The 13,016-nt window shown below is 41.7% G+C and overlaps 1 protein-coding gene across 2 annotated transcripts in view; it reads right to left on the bottom strand.

Moving 5' to 3' along the window:
- The window catches only part of C1QTNF7 (C1q and TNF related 7), a 55,797-nt gene extending 43,362 nt beyond the window's left edge, over window positions 1–12,435 (bottom strand). For both annotated transcript variants that reach the window (XM_042812089.1, XM_042812091.1), the window contains exons 1-3: window positions 12,058–12,435; window positions 4,828–4,961; window positions 2,398–2,471 (exon numbers count right to left, since the gene is read on the bottom strand). The gene's annotated coding sequence lies outside the window, so the exon portion shown is untranslated. The remainder of the gene's footprint in view (window positions 1–2,397; window positions 2,472–4,827; window positions 4,962–12,057) is intronic.
- Window positions 12,436–13,016: the final 581 nt, after the last annotated feature.

Below are 13,016 nucleotides of genomic sequence, written 5' to 3'. Positions count from 1 at the left end.
TAGACACCCAAAACCAGATCCACGGTGCTTTTCCAAAATAAAAATTAAACCCTACTATATGAAGAACCTGAACAATTTACTTTAGCGTTGTGAAATCAGACTAATCTGGATTTCCTCTTCAGCTCCAAAGAGAAAGAAAATACTTTACAGATCTGCACCTCTTAATTTAGAGAGTCTATGAGCAGAGATGAAAACATTTTGCTGACAGTTGCAGCCTGATGCCCATCATTAAAATGTAAGTAGGCCCAGTAATTATCTCAAATACAGCCTTTATTTTTCCTGTTTGAACACAAAAGACAAGCTTGCTGAGTGTGTAGTGTTTTCTGCCAAGGAATTCACATTAACTGCTTTGTTATCCTTTCAACTAAAAAAAAAATCCACATCAGCAGTTAAAAGTGGGGTTTGACCTTTCTTGTATCTGTGATAAGTAACCTGCAGGAATCAGAAAGTGAGATCTGAGGTTAAGTTTTCTGCATTTTATCATCTGCAGTGTGTCTCTTTTGGAACATGCATTTTATTTCATATGCAATGACAGTATGTGTAATGTTGCTGTAGCACTGGTGAAAGTACCTTGAACGTTAGGCTTTCCAGCACATGTGACATACCTGTGAGTGGACACACTAGAGAGAACTAAGGGTATGTCAATTCCATCACACTGAACGGGACACTCAATCCAGCCCTCAGGACACTGCTCCTATGTGGATTTTTGTCCACCTTCTCACCTTGCAGCCGTGTATAAGCATAACAGTGAGATGTGGAGATGAGAGTGGAAATGAAATAATATGAATACCAGGCTAAGGAAGAATATGAATTCCAGGATAAGGAATAGGCAGCCATGGAGGAAGGGGGATGAACTTCCTTTGCCCTGAGCCATATATTCTTTGCCCATCTGATCTTTGTTGGATGTACCTCCAGTCCTGTTTTTCCACAGTTCATAAAGAATGGTGATGCTGGGGTTCCCTCTTGGAGCAGAATTTAACTCAGGGGTTCTCAGAAGAAAATAGACTCTCAGAATTTCCTTTTTTTCCAGTGGGCCAGGCACATCAGCTCCTCTGCATCCAATTTTGCTTTTCCACACCATTTCCCCTGCTCTTCCCACTCCATGTTTCTCTACTCTTAAATAGATTCCTTAGCTGGAGCATTTGTCCATGGGGACACAGCGCAGGCTGGACTGCATGGGAGTTCAGTGGGGCAGCCCTGCATTTCTACCTACTCTGAAAGGGAAACTCCACTCCAGTAGCACAGATGAAACTATCTAAGTCAGGGAGAACAGAGAGCAGGGGATTGCAGAAAAAGGGGGTTTTTCTCTTTAACTCACTGTGCACTAAGTTTGTGTGATTTCTGAAGCATGTTGCTGTTTCTCCATTCACCAGAAGAGCTGGTAATAGCAAATTACCATAGCTTGCACAGCTCTATGGACTGTGCAATGCTGTGCTCACACCCTTATTTTCCTAAAACCTCAGCAGCCTGAAAATCTTCATCATTTCCTTGAAAGTGAGTGGGTTAGAAAAACTAGTCACCATTGTGAGTATCATGTTTTGGGCAGCTGGCATGCAAGCAAGCGTTGCCTCAGCTTCATCTAAATAATGGTAACCAGAGACCCAGGGGAGAAGAGAGAGCAAGAAACTGCTTATCCACTTACACTCTCACCTACTCAGACCACGGTTGTGTTCAATCACTTACACTTTATTTAACAACACCCACTCTCTCCACTGTCTGTAGCACATAGCCACAAAACATACTGCCAGTAGCAGTGGAAACAAAAAGTTAAATGACCTTGGGAAGGAAAACTGCAACAGAATAAATGTCCCACCAGAATAACAAATGGATATTTTTTTTGTGTGTGAGAGCTTACTAAATTAAAATTGTGAGATTAACTTTGCAAAAGCACAACCCTGAAGCGAAATGATTTATTCGGTATTTACAGATTTTTTTTTGCAAAACAAATTTCTATGAAACCATAGCAACAAAGGTTCAAGTGAATACTTGGAATGATGCTGGAACCATTCACGAGGGAAAAAGCCTATAATCTCTATTTCGGGTTGATGGAATGTAAGATTAAAGCTAAATAGAAATAAATATTTCAAAAGATCTTAAACAATTACATCACCCTAAGCCTTCTGAAAGGTAGACATTTATAAAGAATTTTTTTTACCAGAAAATTGTGTCCTGGATTTTTAAAAAATCTGTCTGGTAATTTCTGACAGGAAGGTTGCATGCATACATGTCAAAGTCTTTCTTTCTTACAAGTTACATAAAGAAATTTAACAGAAGAACTACTGCAATGGATTTTAATGGAATTGTGTATCCCAGCAAAAGCCTGCATTTTTTCTGAAAGTTATAACCTCTTCTTTGAAAGGAAGTCAGAATAGGAAAACAGAATCTGTTGCAACTTACCTTCACATTCGAGTAGATGACACCTATTTTTTCCAGGAAAAGCAACACCCTTCTTTCGGGTCGTGCCGAAGGAGCTGTAAATTGAAGCCAACAGGTAATTGTTGGTATTTCCAAATCCGTTAAAGCCAATTTGAATGCCTCAGTGACAGACAATGTACTTCACGAAAACTTATTTGAAGCTTGATGCTCTTGTATTGAGCTTTGTAACTGCCTGTCTCAGCTAAATAAGTTCCCACTCCTTTCCTCGGACACTTGCCAAGTTTTCTAATTTAAAGCAACTGTCTGCTCGCTATAAAACTCCTGCTGGAAGGAGCTCAATGCATACTGCTGAGCAACAACCAAGCGTGTGCTCTGGACTGAAGAGGTGGGTCAGATTCCTAGCAGGATGTGGGGCATAGCCTCCCTGAGGTAACGTTATATCATCTTTGGAAAGCATTATCAGCTAAGTTGTCTCCTCAGTAAAGACACAGAAGAGGAAAAAAATCATACTCTTTCTGGCATGTCATCCTCGCAGCGTGGGATTTGGGAGGAGCACCATCTGCCTCAAAGTGAAGGAAGAAGCCACAGCCTCAAATGCACCAGAGCTGCCAAAGGAGCCTGTTCCCCAAATCCGACAGGAGGCTCCCCATATTTTCTGAGGCAGTAGTCCTCGCTCTGAGGCTCTGGGGACAGGTCCAAGGGCTTTCTCCTGGGCTTCCTCTGCTGCTGCTGCAATACGAGATGCTCCTCTCACAGCAGAGGAACTGAGGTCCTAAATGTGTCCGTTGAGATTTTAGAGACTTTCAAAGAAAGTCATGGCAGCTATTCTATCTTCTGAGACACCGTCAAGATTTAAATAACAGAGGCATGACTTTCAAAGGCATCCCCACACTGGAGATGACTGTTCTGCTTTGCTCACATTAAGACAGTGGAGCACATTAAATGTAATTCAAGCGGAAGAACTGTTTGAGCTCATGTGGAAGGTGAATAATTCCTCCTTGTTGTGAGGAATTTATTTCAACTATCCACAGCTGACCCACATGATGCATGTTTATGAATGAAGTTCCCATTTTGATAATATGAGTTCTCTACAGAATCTTAAAATACAGGTAAAATAAAAGCAAAGAAAAAGGCATCAATATCTAGGCCTAAACTATAATACATTATGATTTTGGACATTTCAGTCTCCGAGCACCCAAATTCCATGTTAGTACGAAAACAAACTTCTGCAGACACTTATGCTGAGTACTGTCTTGAAATGAGGATCCTGAAAACCACCCACAATACTGAGCACTTCTGGAAATCTGTGCAACAGATCTGTTCATGCTAACACGACATAAGGATTACTGTTGTCATTATTAAGTGACTTTTGCTTTGCCAGCCATATTTTCTTGCAAAACTAACATAAGCTAGGATGGGCTCATTAGACTGAATTAGACTGAAATTTTAAAGTGTTTGATGCACCTGAAAGAGGAAATCAATCTCATATGACAGAACCAGATAAACTCAAAATGCAACCTGTGAAGTAATATAGATTATCTTGTTCATTCAAACATTTAATTCGCATGACACTGAAATACAAGGGCTGCTACAGAAGTAATGCCTCCTATTTTATTATGGTGGCCTATGACACCAGAGGCAGATGGTGGTGGTAGCAATAAAGGTTGAACCTTCCCACCAATATTCCATTACATTTTGTTGCCATGCAACAGGTGGCCACAGAGGGGCACTCTGACAAAATGGCTCCTCCTGGAAGCAAAGGTATGTCATTGAATTCCTCCAGGTGGAAAAAAATTGCCCCCCTTGACATTCATCGATGCTTACTGAATGTTTATGGAGGCTGAACAGTGGATGTGAGCACAGTGAGGCAGTGGGTGGTACCTTTCAGCAGCAGTGACAATTGCAACAGACCACCTCCACTAGCACAAATTTTTACAAGTGCAGCACGCAGGCTCTTGTTCATCTCAGGCAAAAATCAGAGCTAACGGTGGTGACTATGTTGAAAAAGAGTGTTTTGCAGTTGAGAATTTTCTCTATCAAATAGTGCTTTGTGATCTGTATATCTGTTGTAGATTTTGTGGAAATAAATAGGAGGCATTAGCTTTGTAGCAACCTATGTATTAAATATTTCGTATTTTTTACTAAGAATTAAAAAAGGATCCTGTCTGTTCAATCAATACAGACACAATATTGCTGCCAATGATGAGAGTAAGGATTTCAGGAAAGCCGATTCTCTTTCAAAGGAGTACAAATTAATGATCTGCTGGTGAATTTAGTTGCAGATGAAAGTGTAGTGAAACACTAATACTATCCTTATCATATCGCTTTAATGTATTGTAGAAGCTCAATGGTTTCAGTGTCTTAATTTTCATTTTGTGAGCAGGAATTATTTATATCCTTTTAGGAGCAGGCAATGCTTTAAACTTGTATTGGTTTGCTTATAGTAATTACCTTGAATTTTTAAAGATCATTCAGAGAACACAGCCCTCATTCCCATGCTTGCTTCTTTCTGCACCAGTCCAGGAAAACATGAGTTGCTGCATCTTACTCCTATTCATTTCTTGGGACAGCAGTGGATATCACCCCTGTCACATAGAAAAAAACAACACAAAAATGTTTATTAGTGGCTTAGAGAAGACTGGCAGGAATTTATATGGGATTTATCTGGATTTGTCTTCTTGTCTTGCTCTTGAATACAAGTTTTCATATGGTCACATACAGGCAAACATCTATTGCATAACAGTTTGCTGTGTCTTGAATACAAAAAAAATAGAAATTCATGTAATAAATGCATGAGAGAAAATGTGCTCCAAGGAACATAGTCATCAGATCCTTGACAAATTGTCATTTTTTATCCTCTCAGGAGAAAAGCAGCTAGCTTATTTTAATTCTTTCTCTGACCAAAGCATTTTAAGATTCAGCAGGTTCTAATAAGTATCAAGCACATTTCCAACACATGCATCTGAGCCAGGAATCAAACAAAACCTTCCTCTTGCAGTGAACCTCTAGGCAGTAGATTTGCTGGCGGGAAGGAATACAACTTGGAGGCATTAAAAAATGAAGTATCCTTTGATGCTGGGATTTAGGATTTTCCTGTGTTACGGATGAATGCATTTACATCCAGATAATATCCAATTCAGTTGTCACAGTGCTAATGTAACTGCTCAGGACTCGTCTTGGTACTGAGAGAAGGAGAAGGTTTATATAGCACAGTGCATTCTAGGAAGTCACAAAGCTGCTAACAGCCAGAAGCCTTATTCTCTCCTTATCTGGAGTGAGATGAATGAAGATGAACTTCATTCAGGTAATCAGAAATATGCCACTGTCCAGTGCCCTACATGAAAATCAAACGTTACAAGAAAATATTATGCCAAAACACACAAAAGGTTTTGCTTTGTTTTTAAGGGGTGCTGCTTTCATAACCCCCAGCTGGTGCTTCCACCTGGAGAAGTCCAACAAGTGAATGGCTGCAGGGTGGGATATGACCATGAGGAACAGCACAGGTCTGGGAGCTGCCAGGGCCACACACTTCAGAGAAGCATCTAGATACCAATGAATTCACTCCACATATCTATTTTTGTATCTGTATGAAATGCAAACTGCAACTCCAACAGAGCTTGAGATTTTTCAAATGAGTATAATTTATTCTAAGCCTAAATTTGCTAGAAAACTCAGTCTAATGCTCATTTATCCAGTGAGATTACCAAATTGAAATCAGCTCAGCTCTGCACCTCCATTCAATCATAAGTCTCCAATGTAAAGCTAACAAGCAGGATTTAAATCTTATCTGCTTGGTGCAGCTTGGAACAGCAGTGCTATAGGTACTGCTCTGAAATGGAGTGCTATTTGTTGCAAGTGGTGCAGCACATTGCTTTTCTCACCTTCCAGTGAATCAGATCAACCCAGTGGTAAGGCATGGAGTCTTACTAGGGTAGAGCATTGCAGCTCCATCTCCTCTACTATTTATCAGTAATTACAAGTTCAGTTGGACTCCCACTTCACCTACATACTTCTCCACAAGATGAAGAAGGCTTTTCTCCTGCTGTTTTTCCCTTCTCTTTTTCTTCACTGGCAAACTTCTCCATCAGGAGTCTTAAGGACCAGAGCACAGAACTGCAGAAATGTACTGATGCCATTGCTGGGAACTGGTACTTAAGCCATTGCTGGGAATTCAATGAGACTGACAAATAGGAAAGGGCTTCTGAAATGCGTAGTGTGGTGTAAACTAACATCAGCAAAAAGCAATGCTTTATCTAACTTGTCCATCTATCTCATTTTTTTTCCTCCAGTAATGTTTTCTCAGAGCAGAGAGAGTGACCATCGTTCCAAATGCAGAACTAAACAAACAGCAGAAATAACACTTTTGTACTACAGAACTGTCTGGTTTCAGTTATTAAAACTTTTTGTCTTGTGTCATTCCAGTATGTTGTACTGCAGACCAGTAGTACTCCAAACTCTAGACATTTATGCTACTCAGAAAATGTCACATTCGTATCACTTGGCACAGTTGTCTATGGTGGAAAGGGAAATAAAGTCCATATCTGTCAGTTCACATCCCTTTCAGAACAAGGTTACTGTCTTTGCTTCATAGCTGGATATACAGTTGTACCCTCCAGAGGCATCTTAGCTTCCTCTCCAAGAGGACTCAGCTTATCACTCTCCTTTATTTTGGAAGAGAAAGAGGAAACAGGCCACCAGTTTATCTTCTACTCATATTAGCTAGATGGAATGAAAACATGCTTGGTATTCAAGACAGTATATTAAGAATAGCTTATATTTATTTTTCTTCTGCCAAGTGCAAGCCCAGAAGCAATGAAAGATAAGCCTGAAAGTAACAGATTCATTTAAAATTAGCCACACAGTGGTTTGGGAGTACTGGGAAACAAAACAGTTCCTCTGAGCACCATTAACAGCTCTCTCTAATACAAACAAGCAGTCTGTACCTGCAGGAAAGCCAGCTCTGCTGGCCATGTAGCACTGGTGCCTCCACTGTCATCCTCTCATGATCCGCTCATGATACCATTGTCAGTACCCTACAAATATGGGTGAAGTACCAGCCCCACTGCTGTTCCTCCAACACATTAAACCCTGGGCCTTGACATTTCTACAGAAATGTTGGCCCACTGGTATTGGAGATCATGAGCAAAGACAGTGAAGACAGCTGTACTGAAGAACTCGGCAACCTTTGGCTTTATTCTTTTTATTGCCCAGGACGAAAGGGTACATTAGTGAGGTTGTTTCTACAAGCTCCTCATTCAAAACCCCCATGAGGAAGAATGCTACAGACATACACAAAGGACAACAACTTTGCACTGCATGCACACACCAGTCTTAATTTATATGACACAAATCTGTTCAACCTCACATATGCAAACTACTTATTTTTCCTATCTTCTCTTTCAACCAGGCAGGATAGGAAAAGACTTTTATCCTATTCCACGCTCCAGAGGACTATACATGTAGCACTTCAAGTCATAAAGAAAACATCAGCTTGAACTGCTTTCAAGTTTCCTTATTTTGTTTGTTCAAAGAGAAAGTTATTCGATTTATTATGCTTCATTTATCTGAAGCAGCCTGCAATGTGCTAGCTGAGTGCTTTGACCTTTTGCATATTCTGTAGCTGATTGGTTTGGCCATCCATCCTCTCCACTTGTTGAAACCCCCACTTAGCAAAGAAAGGCCAACAGCCAAGCCTGTGTGAAAAATGTGATGCAAAAGGAATCAATTAGGAGCAGGGTATATTTCATTGTATTTCCCATAGTATATTAGACATTGAAGATTATGTAGAATCTGAAAAAGTGCCTAAGGTGCCTGAACTTTATGGCTGATGACAAATTATGACTATATTACAGTTTTTGAAAAATCTTTTTGGGAAGAAAAGAATCTTACGAAATCTCTGGTAGAAAGCAGTCAACATTTCTATTTCCCACAGTGATATAAGCTCTATTAGTTAATCTAGTTCACTTCTGACTACATTGGCAACTTTTCTCATTTAACATGGCTAAGACCAAACTTTATAATTTCCTTGGTGAGCCATGTCTAATTCAAACTATTTCTTTTGACAATTCCATCCTCACTTTTGTCCAGGAATGTGAAGAGGGGAAAAAATGATGTAGAACAAATCACAGCTTCTCTGCAGAATGACAAAGCTTTAACAGAGGTATAGGGGCTGTCCTGTTGGCAGAGGAGCACATAGGCTGGTGGCCAACCAACCTTCCAAACAGCAGGAGGTCTGGACTTGAACTTCCTCAGCCTCAGGTTTATATGCTAACCCTGCATATAAAACTTGCCTGGGCAAATGTTATTTGTAGAACATTACCACTTGGATGTGGAGAGCTGCATCTGTACTAATCATGTTTTACGAGGAGTAGGCTCTTCAGAGTAAGGAAGTGCAGAGAAACATCACAAACCTCTCAAAACTGTTGTTTGTGAAAGAGTTTCAAGTAATACCGAGCTTGAGGATAGGTAAAAAAAATCACTGCGAAAGAAATTCAAACATAGAAGTGAATTTTGAACTGTGTGTGCATGACAATTCGTGCTGAATATTTGCCAGAAATTATGGCATGTGAATGGCTCATAGTCCAGTTACCTGGTCTCAAATCTTACAGTTATATTCTATCCATTATTCCCTACAGTCAAAGAGAATTGGGTAAGAAAAGACTGTTTACCTCAGACAAGGATAGGAATCATTCTGAATTCACGCAGTGCATAACCAGGAGGGCAAAAACACAAAAAATACAGATTTGCTTCATCTGATGAGAGTGTTTTCTGTGAACAGAGTAGCTGAAAATGTCCTCTTCCCTGAAAAAGGGCAGTTGTTCTACACAATTCAGAAAGTGTCCCTTCCAACCCGCCCCATGTGGCCCTTGATCAGTGTGTTTCTTGGGCAGAAAGGGCAGCAGCAGAGTACAGCTCTGTGTTCATGCAATGAGACAGCCAGACAGTCTTTAGAGCTATTTTCGTAATGCAGTAAATATCAGCCTTGCACATTAGGCACCCTGTGGTTCTCCCTGACTGCAAATACAGCTTGCTTGGGTTTGAAGAGAGCATTATCTGACATCCTCCTGCAAATGATTCAAGGGTTACTCCAAGATAAAATGGCAACTGCTCAAGAAAACCAAAGGCTATATATGAATATACGCATGTATATTCATTTCTGCTGTTCCTTCTCCATCTGTATGATAGGCTGACTTTCCAGCTGCTGAGCTGCTATCAGAGGGTGCCATTTCTTCTTTTAAATGGAAAGAGGATTCTTTTAATTGTTAATTGATACCACCCCCCAGAGCTAAGGGTGGATAAAGCACGATTGATTACAGATGGCACCGTTATACAGCAGTGGAACAGGATGTGATGTGCATTAGCAGCAGAATACCTAACTACAAGGGCTCACCATCAAAAACAATCAATTCAGTTCAGTCTCTTTGGAAAGTCTGGAAAGATCCATGCCGTTAAATTTCTGTTCATAAAACTTTATGGATGCTTTTCCAAGTGAGTAGGCTGTTGGCTATACACATTTCCTGACCTGTACAAGTTCCCTGACATTAATGGTAACAAAATATAGCCGACAACTTTCTGAAATGAAACATCTGAAACAAAACAAACAAATCACTGCTGTCACAATTAGCCTGACTACTTAAAACTACAGAGGTAGCGTAACAGCACTGATCAACACAAGTAACTTATCTTAAAAAGTTGGAGCATATATTTTCATTAGTAGAAAGGCCTTTCTTTCACTTGTTCATACATGCATCAAAAAGGACAGAAGTTGAAATTAGGGAAGTAAAGTGACACATGCCTGGAGGAACAGCCAAATGCACGAGCTTCTCTCTTACTGCAAGGCACGGGAGTGGCACAGACACCCCAGCTTATGGTCCTTCAAGTGAACAGGAACAGCTGAAAGCTCCAATATTAACTGCAGGTTTTCAGTGGAGTGCCTCAAGCAGAAAAGTACTGCTTCCACAGTGTCATGAGTCTTAGCATCCCTTTCTGCAGGAGAGATAGAGGCTGCCCAGCCTGGCTCTGGCCAGGACGTTGCACCACAAGAGAAAGGGCTTGAAAACTCTGCTCCTTCCTAGTCCACTGCTCCCATAACAAAGCTTGGAGCATGCCTGCTGTCCACAGGTGGACTCAGTCCAAGGTCTCAAATAGGGATAAGGACAAGAGAGGCACAGTGCAGACCAAACTGCTGTAATGGACTCCAGGCAAACAAAAAATTGCAAAATACAGCAAACATACAGCTTTCCCCAGGCTTCAGGGGCCCAAGAAGGATTTCCATCAATCCTGGGGCTTTTGTGTCTCCAGGTAGGCCTAGGGCTCCCTTGGGCTTTTGTGTTGGGATGTGGAAGGAACAGTGGAACTGGGGTAGGAGGCAGGTTTCCATGCAGGCTTCCCAGCAGTCCTGCTCAGGCTTCACTGCTTGGAAATGAAGGTACAACGTAACAGGAACAACAGCAAAGAATTTGGAAAAGCAGAAAGCAGTAGTTGGAGTGGTAACAAACTCTGGAAAGCTGCAAAGACCATCTCCATTGCAATCCTGGCCAGTGCTGAGGTATTCAGCTAGCTGACTGCAGCAGTGATGGGAAAGTACAGTCTTAGATGAGAAGATGTGTGTGTGGATGTGGAACTCTTAAAAGGAAAAATACAGCCGTATGTATGATTATTTTATGTCCAGTTTTTTTGCATTGTGTGTTTCCTAATCAATTGCTTATTCACTTCATCTACAGTGAATAAACAGACCAGCACTCTGGAATCTGTTTTTAATTACAGTTATTTCACTTAATGATGAAAAATGTGTAATTTTTTTTTTTTTCTTTCTGTCCCATGTGACCTGCTTTCTATAGGGCTTCTATTTTAAAATTTTCTAAGTATCCTTCTCTTCTGGTTCCAGAATTTCCCTGTTCTCCACCCCTTATATTTCTTGGACAGTACAACTCCACAGTAACTAATTGCTCTGTGAATATTTATCCTCGCATATACCAGAGAGACCGCTCATTTCTGTAGTGCTGTTTTTCAGAGTTTCTTGAAGCTTCCCGAGTGACTGCAGCCAAACAGCCCAAGAGTAATCGTGCTGCACGTCAGAAGTTACATCATTAGGAATTGCTAAGAAATAATAATTGCACTAATGTTTCTTTATGCCTCTTTGCAGCATATAAGAGGGCTCATTAAGGGTTCCTCTACTGGGGTAGAAGTACCTGAGTGGGCTCACATATATGAAGCTCATCTTTGAGAGACAAAATTGATTCCTAAATGGCCCCAGAACGTAGACAATGGTCATGGCTCTAATTGTAGCTCTTTAGACACTGTCTCTTCATCTAAAAGCCTGTCCTTAGTGTGAGGATGGAAGAGCTGGAAAATTGACCCACTTTCATGGGGTATCTTTGCTATTTTTAAGCACGTATTTCTCTCTGCTTTCCAAATCTCTTTTAAAGAGCCTTCAAAGTCACTTCTCCCAAGAATCTCTCAGAGAGCATCTGTGGGTTAAATCTCTGAAAATATGAAACTCGAGGGTATCCCTGGGGCCCTTCCTGCTGGAGGCATGCGGGCCTTCCACAATTCCTGCTGTGGCTGGCAGTAAAAGAGATGCCTGGGCAGCAACAGGAAGATGCAGTGAATATTTCAAGAATAAGACCCTGGCTTTTCAATGCAATTCAAAGTTCTGGGATGTTCCAAACGTGGCCTTACCTTGAGCACCGGATGCAGGTTTGGGCATCGCAATATAAGGACGTAAAGCTGTTAGAGAGTGTCCAAAGGAGACCTACAGAGATGGGGAAGGGTCTAGAGGACACACGAGCAGTGTCTGAAGTCCCTTGGTTCATGCAGCCCAGAGCGGAGGAGCCGAGGGGAGGCGTCATGGCGGCTGCAGCTCCCAACAGGGAGCGGAGGTGCGGCGCTGAGCTCTGCTGTGTGTGACAGCGACAGGGCCCGAGAGAACGGCATGGAGCTGTCAGGGGAGGGGCGGGTTGTGGCATAAAAGTGGCATTGTGTGCACGAGAATGAAGAATCCGCTTGCCCCTACCCCGTCAGGCCTGCAGCCCGGAGACCTGCCCGTCCGGGCTCAGCTGTGGGCTGACGGGGTTCTGGGTGCCCCTGGAGGTGAGGCGGGAAGCACCCCGTGCCAGACCAGGCTAGCTCTTTTTCTGCCTAGTATTGCCCTCTGCTGGCACTTTTTAGAACACCACCAACATTGTAGTTGTCACATTGTAACGTTGTTATTACTGCCAAGGCCATTTAGCCTCCTGTTAGTTTTCCCCTTAACATCTGTATTCGACTGCACTGCCAGCTTGTGGAACCCCAGGCTGGAGATGATAAAACGTATTTTCTGTTCTTACCAACATTTAAAAACTCCTTCTTTATCATTACGGCTTTTGAACTGGTGTGTCAACAGCTTAATAAGTTCTGGGTGGAAACTCCTGCAGCCAACCTGCCTTCTGCCAGCTCTTGATATGTCCTTGGTTTTGGGTACACTTTAATACAATCTTTAAAGGATATTCCCTCACCCAGTGTGCAAGCTGAGAGCAGTTAGAATCATAGAATCATAGAATCACCAAGGTTGGAAAAGACCTAAAAGATCATCCAGTCCAACCGTTCACCTATTCCCAGTAGCTCCCACTAAACCATGTCCCTCAACACAACACAACATC

Source organism: Centrocercus urophasianus, unplaced genomic scaffold (assembly GCF_019232065.1).
Source record: "Centrocercus urophasianus isolate 14NV4802_14NV808 unplaced genomic scaffold, USGS_Curo_1.0 seq_13, whole genome shotgun sequence".
Classification (NCBI taxonomy): domain Eukaryota; kingdom Metazoa; phylum Chordata; class Aves; order Galliformes; family Phasianidae; genus Centrocercus; species Centrocercus urophasianus.
Note: the sequence above shows the minus strand (reverse complement) of the source record. Positions and strands in the feature narration are given on the sequence as shown.